Here is a 13,940-nt window from a genome sequence, read left to right on the forward strand (position 1 = left end):
ACATATATTTTGTTGATGAAGTTCCACAAGTTCCGCTTAGTAGTTCTTCGTCTTCAATCGATGAACGCCCTGAAGTCTAACGCTCAACTACATACTTTATCCTAATCCGAGACATAGCTATAAGTAGACTAGAAATCGAGACTTATAGTTTTGACAACTAAACTTGACAAACAAGATTGAGATAGCAACGCTTGCGAGTTCGAGCGAGTATTGATCTAACACTTATTATTTATTGTTCAAAGATATTCCTAACGGCAAGGAAGATTAAAACCAAAGCGACCAAATACCAACTCCTAGAAGACGACATGCACCAAAAGATATACCTGAGACCGCTACTCAAATGTGTCACGGAAAAGCAAGAAGAGCAAATCCTAGTTGAAATACACTCGGGGGATTATGGTAACCATGCAGGTGATTAGTTACCGTAAAGGTAATTAAATTGCGATAACACCAATTTTTTGGTGATTACAGTTTCATTAAAGAAATAGAAACTGTAAACCATCTTCGAATGAGTTTTATTTTTTTCTAAAAGAAAAATCAGAGAAAAACATCGAATTTATTCGGCAAAACCAACCACCCGGTCGTCATAATTATGAACCACTCTTTTTTAGGATTAAACTAAAAGATTTTAGTTGCACCCAAAAAAAAGTAAAAATAGCCATAGAAAATAGAAGGCACTATTGACCATAATATAATCATTAGATGAAAATAAAATACAATTAATCAAGTAATTAATAATGCAGTGTAGGATGCAAAGGTTGAAGAATGAAAAACAAACCCTGCATAACAAAGCGTCACTCTCTATATAGGTAGATGGTGGCCTTGTATCCACATCAGTTTGATCACTTAAGCTCCCGTTTGATAATGGAATTTTAGTCCCGCATAGACAAGCATCCATTTACCTATTCACGGTTAGTTAACTATGTGGTATCTTTTGCTCGTCATGCAATGGACAATAAAAGTTTAATCAACCTTAAAAAACAACATGTTATAGGGGCGGCATGGTCCATTAGATGGGCGGCAAGTGTAATAGCAATGTCCCTCTTATTGGTTAGGGGGTGTCCTATACGGGGTGTAAAATGACTAGATTATCCTCTCCAATTTTTAACCTAATGGAATCAGAATAATCAAAATTTTTTTTTTGATTTTTTCATCTTCTCTTCTCTTCTCCTCCTCCATTAAAATTGAAATTTCATCGTCCTAGATTAATCAGCCATTTGAAAAATTGATAATCGTTGATTGAAAACAATATTTCGAAAAGACCAAATTAGGGTTTAGTTTATTGTGTTTGATTTTAAGTTAGTTTTGTATCAAAAATTAGGGTTTTGGATCAAAACTGAAATTGAAATTTCTGTGTTCCATGTGAGTTACGGTTGGTAATAACTCCAATTGGAACCGTAACTATAGATTTGGTTGATGTTACGGTTCATTTAACTCAAATACCAACCGTAAGTTCTTGATTTTGAGATAAAATGTTCAGTTACGAAATTTTTTTATAACCGTAAATTACTTACGGTTGGTCTCGTTACTTAAGTTACGAACCGTAAGTTGTCCTGGATGTTTCATTTTCTTTTTACGGTTTATAGTTGCATCACTGTTATCAACCGTATTTGAGTTACGACTTGTAACTCAAATAACCTTACCAACCATAGGTTAGTTACGGTTGATCTCGATTCATTATTTACCAATCATAATTTGTTACGGTTGCTATATGTTGTCATTATACCAACCGTAACTGGTATTACGATTGGGTTTTCCCCAAACTGAACCAGTTACGGTTGGTATTCGATACTTTTGGAGCCGTAACTGAGAGTTACGGTTGGTAACGAGCTAAATTCCAACCGTAAGTTCTTCTGAAATTTTAAAAGTTTCGATTTTTTTTACGTACTTTAGATAATTTTGAGCGACAAAAAGCTAATGGGAACTAATTTAGAGATTCACCCATCTCATATTTGTCACTGAAATCACTCATTTTGGTTGAGTAAATCAAAATCTAGGGTTTCACAAATATCACAAAAGTTTTTCTTTTCTTCTCCTCTAAACTTTTTTTTTTTTTAAAACTCTAAAAATATGATTTTGATTTGGTTTGGAGTTGATATAAGTGAAATTTAATTATCAACACTAAACTAGTTTATCAACACTAAACTATGTAAGGGTTATTTAGTCATTTTCAGTTTTTTTATAAGGGGCACTTCTAATAACTATGTAATGATCCTTTTTGTCATATTCACTGCCGCCCCTCCAATGGAATCCGCCGCCTCTTTAACAGGATTGTAAAAAAAAAAACCAAACCAAACGGAAAAGTTAAACATAAATGGATCTTCTATGATTTTGTTCTTATAATCGACTCTAAATCTCATTGTAAAGCATGCTGATAACATCTTGTAAACTAGAAAAAGAGAAGAAAACACAAAGTATAGGGGAAAAGAAGGGAGAAATCTTATTATTATGTATGTTGAAAAGACGAGGGTACCCAAATATACCTCAATCTAAAAAAATTCCACCTATAAGTCCTTTCTCCGAAAGTGACTGTCTATGGAATGAGTCGAGACAATACGAATAATCGGTTCACACTTCGTGTGATCATCTATGGGTACGAGATCGAGACATTACAACAACGAAGTATGATTACTTGATATTAGGTTCGGACTTAACCAAACACTATATGATTTCTATCAAGTAAATAAAGTTTGTGTAATTTACTTTAAATTATAATAAACAATTATAATTACGGAAAATAAAAGTAAATGACACGACAAGATTTTGTTAACGAGGAAACCACAAATGCACAAAAACACCAGGACCTTGTCCAAAATTGAATACTCTCAGAATTAAGCCGCTATAAAAAATCTAAACCCACTTCCTATAATTGAGACCAATCAACTAAATCTATAGTTCACCTAGTTCCCTCAGTATCCCTGCGCCTCCAACTTGTAATAAGTCACGCACTTGGAACAATTCCTTTGGTTCGTAGTCCAAACAGTAAAGGAACAAAAAATCTGTTCGGTAACAACTCTTTTCAAACAACGTGATACGAGTTTGACAAAAGGCTCTTCCGTTTATCCTAATAAACTCCTTTGTCGGGTTATTAGATCAATCTATTCAACAACTACCAAAGTAATTGTTTAGACTATGCAATCAATAATAGGATCTGATCAAGATACTAAATATTGATGCCGATCTACGCAACTAATCAATCCAATCTATCAAAAGATAAACTGATTATAGTTGGATCCCCAACCGATCAATTTTTGTGCACACCAAAGATTATGAACTCAAATAAGAAATCTTCTTTGTCTTTAAATCTTCTTAGATCTTCAATAAACATCTGCACACAAACAACTTGAGTCTCTTGTGATCAATCAAACACATAATGGAGTTTGTTAACGATGGATTATCAAAAGACGTCTTTAGATCTACAAACAGTTCTAAACATCCTTGTCGATACTTCGACTAGTTTGAGTGAATCTTATATCAGAAGAGAAGATTCTCAAGCATAAACAAACTAGGTGAAATCAAAGTTCAACAACCGTTAGTCAATCAAATCAATCGAAAACTAATAATAAAATGCAATCATCTAGTTTCCCAGCAATGGTACTCGTAGAGCTTCCCAATCCCAAAGAAGTCTTTAAAACAAGCGGTCGTAAGAGATTTCGCCTAATTAGGGTACTTTCCTCTTCGAATAGACGGCTCTACCAGTAAAACACAACTAGGTAGTTTTGCTGGCTCTGAGGATTAGTTTGCTCGAAATGAAAACTTCAATATTTATAGACCAGGGAAGTTTGGACACCAAGGAATTTCCAAAACCGAATATTCTCAAAATATGCAATAAAGGCTAAATCGGTTTTCATAATTCCTGGAAATGCTCTGTCCAAATAATGACTGAAATCTCAATAGAAAATCTCCAATTAGTAAATACACATTACCAATTTTTATTTTATAAAGATATGCAATTAATTTCTGGAAATTAAAAGCATATAAAACTAAAAACCTTAATTAAAAGATTCTCAATTTATTTCGATCTGGGATTCTCTTTTAGTTATTAAGGAATATCTTTGAACAATAATAAATAAGAATTACTGCGCGTGTTCAAAGTATGTCGACATCTTTACTTTGTAGATCCTCTCTTCATATTTACAATCTTGGAACCGATTTTCCACACTTCCAAACGAGTTTCGAATTGGTTCATCTGATTTCCAAGAACTATGTAATTGATCAAAAAACATTCAATCACCATTCATGGGTTTAACGGTTCTACCAAACACAAGTTCGGTTCTACCTCCAAGTGGATACTAGGATCGGTCACACTAGTTTCTATAAAATGGTTAACTAAGTACCAGGATCGGTTACCACTTATTTATGGTACTTACTTGTGATCAGTTGCACAAGTTATAGGATCGGTTACACCAATTACTAAAACTTGTTAACCTACTACAAAGATCGATTACACATCTTGTGATTAGTCACACCAAGTACTAGGATCGGTTGCCCAATGACTAGAATTGATCAAACCAATTACAAATATCAATCATACCAAATCAGGTGATTACTTAAGATTGGTTTCACTAATAAAAGTCATATTGATACATAAATCAGGCCTTGTGATTAGTTTTACCAAGAACATAAACAAGTCATGAGCGGTTATACTAAACACACATATTGGTAATCCAAATATTTGCAATGAATAACAATACCATTAAGCCTAGCGATTTCCCTTTCAATTCTTAAAACAAGTTTATAAATGTACTTTCTTTAAACGAATGTAAAACATTGTTTCCTAGGACGAAATCTTCACCCATACCCATACATAATCACAATAGCATTCATACGATTATGTCGATGGCTTATATACGAAGTTCAAAAGATAAGTGTTATACTTCGTATTATAATTCCTTAATACTACGTCTAACTAGAGTATAATCATTCACAGCTTCGCAGTTATGTTTTCAATATAGCACGACTTGAAAGATATGTTAGGAATGAAACAGTTCAAGTCAAAATTTTACTAACCTCAAGAGGAAGGATGATGTCGTCGTTGTTGCTCTTTACTTCTTCACATTCTTCAAGTCTTCGAGTAATACTTGTATGTCTCATATCCTAATAACTTTCTAGCTAACCATACGAAGTTGACTCTAGTAAATAATCAAGCGACTCTTTAAATGAGTTTTGGTTCATTAAAATATGACAACCAAATTTGACATACCAACGCTTGGTGGGTTCAACCGATCTATGCTCTAACATATATATAATTACAAGGAATTTTTTCTCTATTTGTAGGGACGGAAAAAACCCTAATCTTTGATACAAGAAAATCTTAGTAAATAAACATTAGTTTATAACACTTTTCAAAAAAAACTAGGAAATAAGTTAGATAAAAAGTTTTGATCGCATTACGCAGGTAAAACTTGAACCAACATCTCCATCACTATATGAAAATTAAGATGTGATTCATCAATATTTTTAACTATAGTTATTTCCCAAATTGTAGGTTTTTATGTTCATGCATTGAACGAGCAATGTTCCCGAAAATGCTATTTGACCAGCTAAATAACAACTAGGTAATCTCTTGTGGCAGCTGTGTGGTAGAAAGAGATAGATTTTTCGATTGTCCACGTCATCAGAAAAATAAACAATTTTCTTTTTAATCCCTGTACGCTTTCTGTTCTCTTAATTTCTTTTTTCTTGAGGATGAACTTTTTTTCCTTCATCGTACTTCAATTGTTATACCATTACCACTGGTCCACGTCCATTGTTAAGTCGTTAACACTGGTTCATCTTGATTACGAGTATCATGAGTTTTATCATTAGCATGTTATCACTGAAAAACTAATCATTTTACCAGAAAAAATCTAGGGCATAGTTTTCCTTACCCTTATTTGTTCAAACAATTTAATTTCAATTGTTAAATTTTTGATCTCTCTGATGATGATTGAAATAAAACTTTAAAATACTAGATTTCTTGTTTCTATTACATATTTCAGATTTAAATCTGGTTTTTATATTGATCACAAATATTACAAGATATTACGAGGCCTTGTAGTTAACTAATCCAGTGGAAGAATTAGACTTGGAGAGAAAAAAATGAAACAAATATACAAATTTCTTGAGCAAGTGAACTGAATCTTTTTTCTCCCTCTTCATGACGTGGGATAGGATGAGTAATCAACTATTTCTGCCCCGGTTGCCACATGAGATCAGCTGTTAACTAGATGTTATTTAGCCGGTCACCTAACACTTTAAGTCTTTCATTTCGTTTTTGTTAAAAGTGATTGGTAAATAGTTTTTTTTTTTTTTTTTTTTTTTTTTTTTTGACTCCCACTAATATTGAAAATACCATACATCCCATGTATATCCAAAAGGAAGCTGAGCATGCGGATATGACGCGTGTATATCGAGGTTTTAATTTTTATTTCAAATATGATGTATATCCAGGTGTTGATGGTGGATTTTTAACAAAGACGAAAATCGTAAAATCGTCTTTACGCAGCTGTTGAAATCACACAGAAAAGGCTCGGTGAACGATTCTGGTTTTCAATCGCCATACAAATCGTCGGAGTCTCTCTCTCTCCTCCCCTTATTATTATTATCAAGGAGGATTTTATTATTGTTTTACAAGAAAAAGAATTATTTTCTAATATATTGTTTTGACACGACTACACCCAGGCCCAACTTCCAGCTTGCTCTCGATAAGTGCATGCAGGTTTGTGGTCTTACTCCTTCTACTTTTACCATCAATATAACACTGCCTCTCACCCCATGAAAGCCTTGGAATCTCTTTATTTCGATGTTATTAAGAGAGAGTTACCCACCAAATTTACAATGTCATAAAGGGATGCAGTCTTATGGCAAAATAACAAGTTGAAACATGCTACGGATTATCTGAAAGCAGTTCATATTGCTGGTCTGAATCAGACTATTGAGCCGAGACACTTTCGTGCCATCACTCAATACGGATTGGGTATACCTCTATTCCCTGTAGACATCATTTGCACACTTTGTAAGCGAGATATGGACGTTTACTGTGACTACGCTATCCACTGCGCAAGTGAATTTGGTCCTAAATTCCGTCATGATTTGGTTCGTGATGTAGTGATGGACATTTTCTTTAAGGTCGGAGTCGCTGCAAGAAAGGAAGTACCAATGGCCTTTTTGTCGGACACGAACGCACCTTTGAGACCCGTTGATCTACTTGTCTACAATTGGGAGAATGTCTGGGACGTGTGCTTCGATGTCACGGGTGTCTCACCTTTTACAGGAGGAGGGATTTATAGATTTACACCAGGTCATGCTCTTTCCGCATCTGCCACCCTTAAATGCAACAAATACTTAGAGAAATGTACAACTCATGGTTATGGGTTCAGTGTTTTGGCTTTTACATTGTTAGAAGAACTTGAATATGATATGATTTCCTTATTGTTGAGATTTAAAAACTGTATTTCTATTTATGATGCAAATAGCAAAGTGGGTAGTTTTCTCTTTCATAGGATAAGGTTGGCTATTTAGAAACGCGTCGGGGAACAACTTGTTGCTCGGCTTCCAACTATTTCTGTGTTAAATAAATAATAATAATTCTAATATATTATTATTATTATTATGAAAAGATGTTACTGAAGGCTTTTATTAAAAACTAAGTAAATTTACAGAGATCTGGCTGCGAGTATAGCAACAAGTTGTTCTCCCACGCTTTTTTGAATAATAATACCCAACCTAAAGAGAACATCCTAACATAGAGTTAACATCGTGACTTGTCATGCAATTCTTGAATCTCTTCAAAAAAACAACAATGTCATCTCTCAATTCCCCTAAGGTTGAGAAGACTGGAACTCCAAAACTATAACCACTAAACGAGCATTTACCAGCATATTTGTTCCTCTTGCGAGTAATTGCCGCCGAAATAGCATAGCCGGGTATGAAACTACGGTTTCCTCCCTTAGAAAAAAGGGTGAAACACCAGTGACATCAAAACATATGACCCGATCATTCTCCCGGTTATAAACAAAAATATCCGCTGATTTAAGAGAAGAGCTTCTATCAAATGAAAAACCCAATGCTACCTCCTTTCTAGCAGCAACCCCTACTTTCTAACATAAATCTGCAAATAAATCTCTCACCATATCATGTCAAAATTTCATACCAACCTCACTTGCGCAGTGGATTGCATGATCTCCAAAACGGTCCATGATTCTATGACAACATGAACAAGATCTATCTTCCTCAAAAATATGTATTCTTAATTTGTAGTGTAACACGGACCTGAATTGGTGCGGCCCAACAGCTTGATTAAGTCCAAGAATGGGAATAGTTTTATTATTATTAGCTTTATTTTATTTATTTTTATTCTATTATTATCTCTTTTTTTTTAATAAAAACTATTATTACGATTAGTAAATTATAATATGAGTTTGATTACATAGGGTTGATGGCAGTCTAGCTACTAGCTGAGCCCCAACTCCTTTTTGAATGGCTATTCCTATTCAATGAAATAAAAAATAACTAGTGTCACAGTTTGCATCTTTGTTGGCAATGCAGTTCTTAAGTCTCTTCAAGAATGTCATCATTTCCTCGCTAAGATCTCCTAAGGTTGTAAAAGCAAGAACTCTAAACCGTAGTTGTGTGTCTCACATACATCTGAGTAGTTGTTATGCTTGTGAAGAACACCTTTAGCTATAGCTTGACCTGGAATGAAAGTATGATTGTCATTTGTGAATGGAGAAACAACCGTAACATCGAAGCATGTGTCCTTCCCGTTCTCCCAATAATAAACTAGTAAATCAGCCGACAACAAAGTATTATTCCCACCTGATTGAAGTCCAATAGCCACTTCTTTTCTAGCTGAAACACTTGCCCTACATCAAATATCTACAAAGACATCACGTGCAAGATCGTGTCTAAATTTCATCCTAACCTCGTTAGCACAGTGTAGAGCATGATCTCCGTAGATGTCCATATCCCTCTTACAAAAAGTACACCGGCTATCCTCAGGGAAAAGAGGAATGCCTAAACGATAGCAAAGCACACTACAAATTGTCTAGGGCCAAGAGTTTGCTTCAAACCATCTATAGGTATAGCAAGAAGGTAATCTTGAGCGTGTTTCATCTGATTACTCCGCCATAACACATTGTCTTTTGTGGTCATATTGAAATTTGTGGGAATTTTCTTATTCACAACTTCAAAAAAAGGTTACGGCCAAGGAATGCATGGACTACATGGACGAAGGGGCGGAAACACTGAAGTTGAGTGAAGAATTCTTAATCCCACATGCATGTTTGTACGTAAGCAGTGTTTGCTGACATGTTGGACTTAGATCTGCCGAAAATTTGTCATGTAAAATGATCTGATGGACAGTAGCAGTAGTTGGTTGTGTCCGTCATAGAATAAATCCCGAGACCTCCATCTCTGATGGGAAGGTTGCTAGTCGTCGATATTGCAACAGGCCAAAGCCTGCACCATCTGCCATGATTAAATACCTCAGATAGTGATATAAGTGATCATCAAACTGGACTTTAGCTTCCTCCAATGTTTCAAGGGATGTAGTGCGCATAGTGAAGTATAATTTGGAGACACCTGCACTGAAAAAACGGGGGTACAACAACCACACCCAATATTTCGCTTAGCAATCTGTATGGAAAAACTCCAATATACTTTCTAGATAATCAACTAGACAGTCAGACTCAATCTAGATAAAAAGTATATCAAAGAGTTTATATCTTAATCTCTCGATTTGATATATACTCAAGCAAATAGAAATCTGTGAGTCTTTATCAAATACTAGAGAGATAACTCAAAGACCAATATCCAAGTGTCAATCAATTTAAATCAACAACAAAAATGTCGGATATTCTAATTGATTGAACAACGCACAACCTGTGATATTTCAATTATGTAACAAAATATAATGAGAAATAGAAATAACACAGACACCATAATTTTGTTAACGAGGAAACAACAAATGCAGAAAGACCCCGGGACCTAGTCTAAAGTGAACACACACTGTATTAACCCGCTACAGACACTAGCCTACTCCAAACTAACTTATGTATGGACTGTAGTTGAACCCCAACCGATCTCACACTGATCCAAGGTACAGTTATGCTCCTACGTCTCTGATCCCAGCAGGATACTATGTACTTGATTCCCTTAGCTGATCTCACCCACAACTAAGAGTTGCCGCGACCCAAAGTCGAAGACTTTAATAAACAAATATGTATCACACAGAAAAGTCTATGGTAATAGATAAATCTGTCTCCCACGAATATACCTATGATTTTTGTTCCGTCTTTGGATAAATCAAGGTGAACATGAACCAATTGATAATCCAGACTTATATTCCTGAAGAACATCCTAGTATTATCAATCACCTCACAATAGTCTTAATCGACGCAGCGAAAAAAGATATTGTGGAATCACAAACGATGAGACGAAGATGTTTGTGATTACTTTTTATCTTGCCTATCGGAGATAGAAATCTCAAGCCAATTATTACAATTGTACTCGTACGATAGAAACAACAAGATCATATCACACAACTACGATAAAGTAGTATCGGTCTGGCTTCACAATCCCAATGAAGTCTTTAAGTCGTTAACCTGGTTTAGAAGAAGAAACCAAAGGTTAAAAGAGAATCGACTCTAGATTAGCACAACTAGTATCACACAGAATGTGTGGAGATTAGGTTTCCCAGTTTCTAGATTTCTCCCTTATATAGTCTTTCAAATCAGGGTTTGCAATCAATGTTAGCTTGGTAACAAAGCATTCAATATTCACCGTTAGATGAAAACCTGATTAGATTCAAGATAATATTTATCAACCGTTAGATCGAAAACATAGCTTGTTATACACAAATGAAATGCACGCTTCTAGGCTTGTGTAACCGTACCCAAATTTGTACATTAGTTGGTTCAACAATAGTTAACAAAATGGTTAGCCATATGATCACTTTCATATCAACCATATTATTCTTCACCATAACTAGTTCAAATGACTCAAATGAACTAGTTAGAGAGTTGTTCAATTGCAAGGAAATCTTATGTACTACAAAAGACATAATTGAAGAAAAAACAATTTGATTCACTTGAATCGGTTCATGAACTAAATACCCACGGTTTGATATTGCATTCCTTAGTTAATATGAATAAGTTCACAAAAATCGTTTTTAGATATAACCTACTCAAGTTCGCGGACTGGGTTCGCGGACTTAAGTTCCCGAATGGATTTCACAAACTCCAGCAGAAATTCTCGGGTTTGAGAACTTCGCCGGTTTGCAGACTGGGTTCGCGGACTTAGCTCACGCACTACTTCGGTTCACTTGATCAACAAAGTTCGCAAACTTCGGTTCAAGGAATAAGGACTTATACATATATGTGTTTCCACAACAATGCTTATATCCTCCAATGGTCTCATTTCAATCATTGAAACATTCTCAGAGGACGTTATATAGTTGTTATTCACAAACCATTTTTCGTCAGAGCAATTTTCAAAGTGATTGAAACATAACATGACTTTCGTCACTAGTTAAAGATGAACTTGGATAAAGCGAAAGCTTACCAACACATATTTTGAGAAATAGATAGGCTAGATAAACTCGGCTCGAAATACCAAATGTGTATAACTATGTCTATATAGCAAAACGACTTTTGTCTCAAGATAGGAGATAAATAGACTTTTGAATGATAGATAAGTTCAAGTCTCCACATACCTTTTAGAAGATGAAGATCCACCAGTTCCTTGAGTAGTCCTTCGTCTTGTATGATGATTACGTTGGAGTTCTTGAGCTCAACTACACTTTCTATCCTAGTCCGAGACCTTAGCGATAGTAGACTAGAAATCAAGACTTATAGTTTTGATCACTAACATTGACAAACATGCTTGAGATAGCAATGCAAGCGAGTTCAACCGATCAATGCTCTAACAATCTCCCAACTTTGTCAATTTTAGTGAAAAACTATAAATACATATGGAATACAAAAAATATATAAATAAACTTTTGTAGCTCCTATTCCACATGCCTAATCTTCAACATTAGTCGAAATCTTCGTCACTTCCATGTACTCCAATGATCCCAAAGGTTGTAAGTTTAGCATCATCGTTGTTGAAAATACGTAGCTATAACAACGAGAAAACAAGAGTTCTCAATCATTGTTATACAGTGTCATAGTATCATTACACAGCGTCAAAGTTCAATTGTATCACAACTTTAACAACAATACTATGGTGATATGTCACTCCCCCTTAGTCAATACTCCATCTCACATGGAAACCACTCCCCCTTACATAATGATCCTAAAACCATATGTATTTGTAGTGTGAACTACATATTAATTCTCCCCCTTTTTGTCAATAAAATTGGAAAAGGTACAAGAACGAGATCCTAATGAAATTTCCGAAAGAGACATTTCATGACCAAAATAAAGAATATAACATCTTATTTTGATGCAATCATAAAGCCGAAGCTAAATGCATTCTTCAAGGAATCTATAAAGATACAAGATAACCCCTATAATATTCCACAGCCGCATTCCCCACAAAGATTTGGAAATTAAGCACAAGTTCAATTAAGAACTCTCCCCCATAAAATGTCATTCCCGAAAGAACAACAAGAGCGACCTTAATTTCAAGAAAGAAAAGAAGGATTTCTTTGGACATAACAAATCACATATGAATATGAATTCGAATCCAAAAATACTAAATTAGATTAACCACAAGAGAACCCGTAATTAATCTAATCGAAAATATACAACCAAATTTACCACAAAAAGTGATGAATTTAATTGATCATGCTCGACATAATAGAATCTATGGATCAATAACTAAGTTAATCATAAGAAAATAATCAACTTAGTCAATAATGCTCAACATAAGATACCTTACGGAGCCTCACAGTAATACATAAACATATGGATCAGGAAAGATCAATACTGTGGAATATACAAGGATTCATTCTATTTTCCATCATTATTCGCACAATGACATACAATAGACCTAATCCTTGTCAACAAAAGATTTTAACTTATCTTGCATCAATAAATGATATAATTGGATGAACTTTTGTATTGTCAAAAGTTCATTCATTCTTTTATCAATACATGCATATCGACATATGAAAGACATAACTTTTGAAAGGGCATGAGAAAATCATAGTTCACGGACGCAAACACACATATCCCATAATATATTGCAATATATAAAACCATAAATATTAATACTTCAAAACTCAATATTTGTCCTTAGAAGGTAGAATTAATCTTTTCCGCACGGATTTACACCAAGAGTGGATACCAAAAGCGTATAAAAGATTTTCTTAACAAAGAAGAACATACAAAGTCATTAAAGACCATGCATCATAGTTCACATAAGATGACTGTGAACATTCAAGAATCCCATAGCAATGCGTATTACTTCCCATTCTTAAATTTCCTTCTTTGTGATTCACCAACATCATTCTTGTAAAATTTACAAATGAGATTAGAAGAGAATTACTCCAAGAATCCAAGTTCCTAATTCCAGTAGAACAAGTGCGACGAAACGGAGCAAAACACTCAAAAACAAGATACGGGACAAAGACCAACCTCAACTCATTCAAATTTAGGATTTCTCATCATCATTTTGAAGATAATTCAAAGAGGAATAGAATGCAAAAATAATGAGGTCATTCCGAGTTCGAATAAAGAAGTTACGGCCAAAACAAATTTACCAAATATCGACGTCAAGTATGCATACGGGTTTGCGTACCTAAACCCCTGGCTTTTGATTTTAAATGATGTTATGCATACCTGGTATGTGTAACATGTAGTCCAAACATCCTGAACTATTATTTTTCAAACCTAAACATTTAATAACCTTAAACACAGATCAAGTTAGGTATAAAAGAACGATAAGAAAGGTGCGTGAATCATTATAAGTTCTCTAAGCAAATAAAACCACAAATCTTGCTCAAGTTTATA

The sequence above is a fragment of the Papaver somniferum genome, chromosome 6 (assembly GCF_003573695.1).
Source record: "Papaver somniferum cultivar HN1 chromosome 6, ASM357369v1, whole genome shotgun sequence".
Taxonomy (NCBI): Eukaryota; Viridiplantae; Streptophyta; class Magnoliopsida; order Ranunculales; family Papaveraceae; genus Papaver; species Papaver somniferum.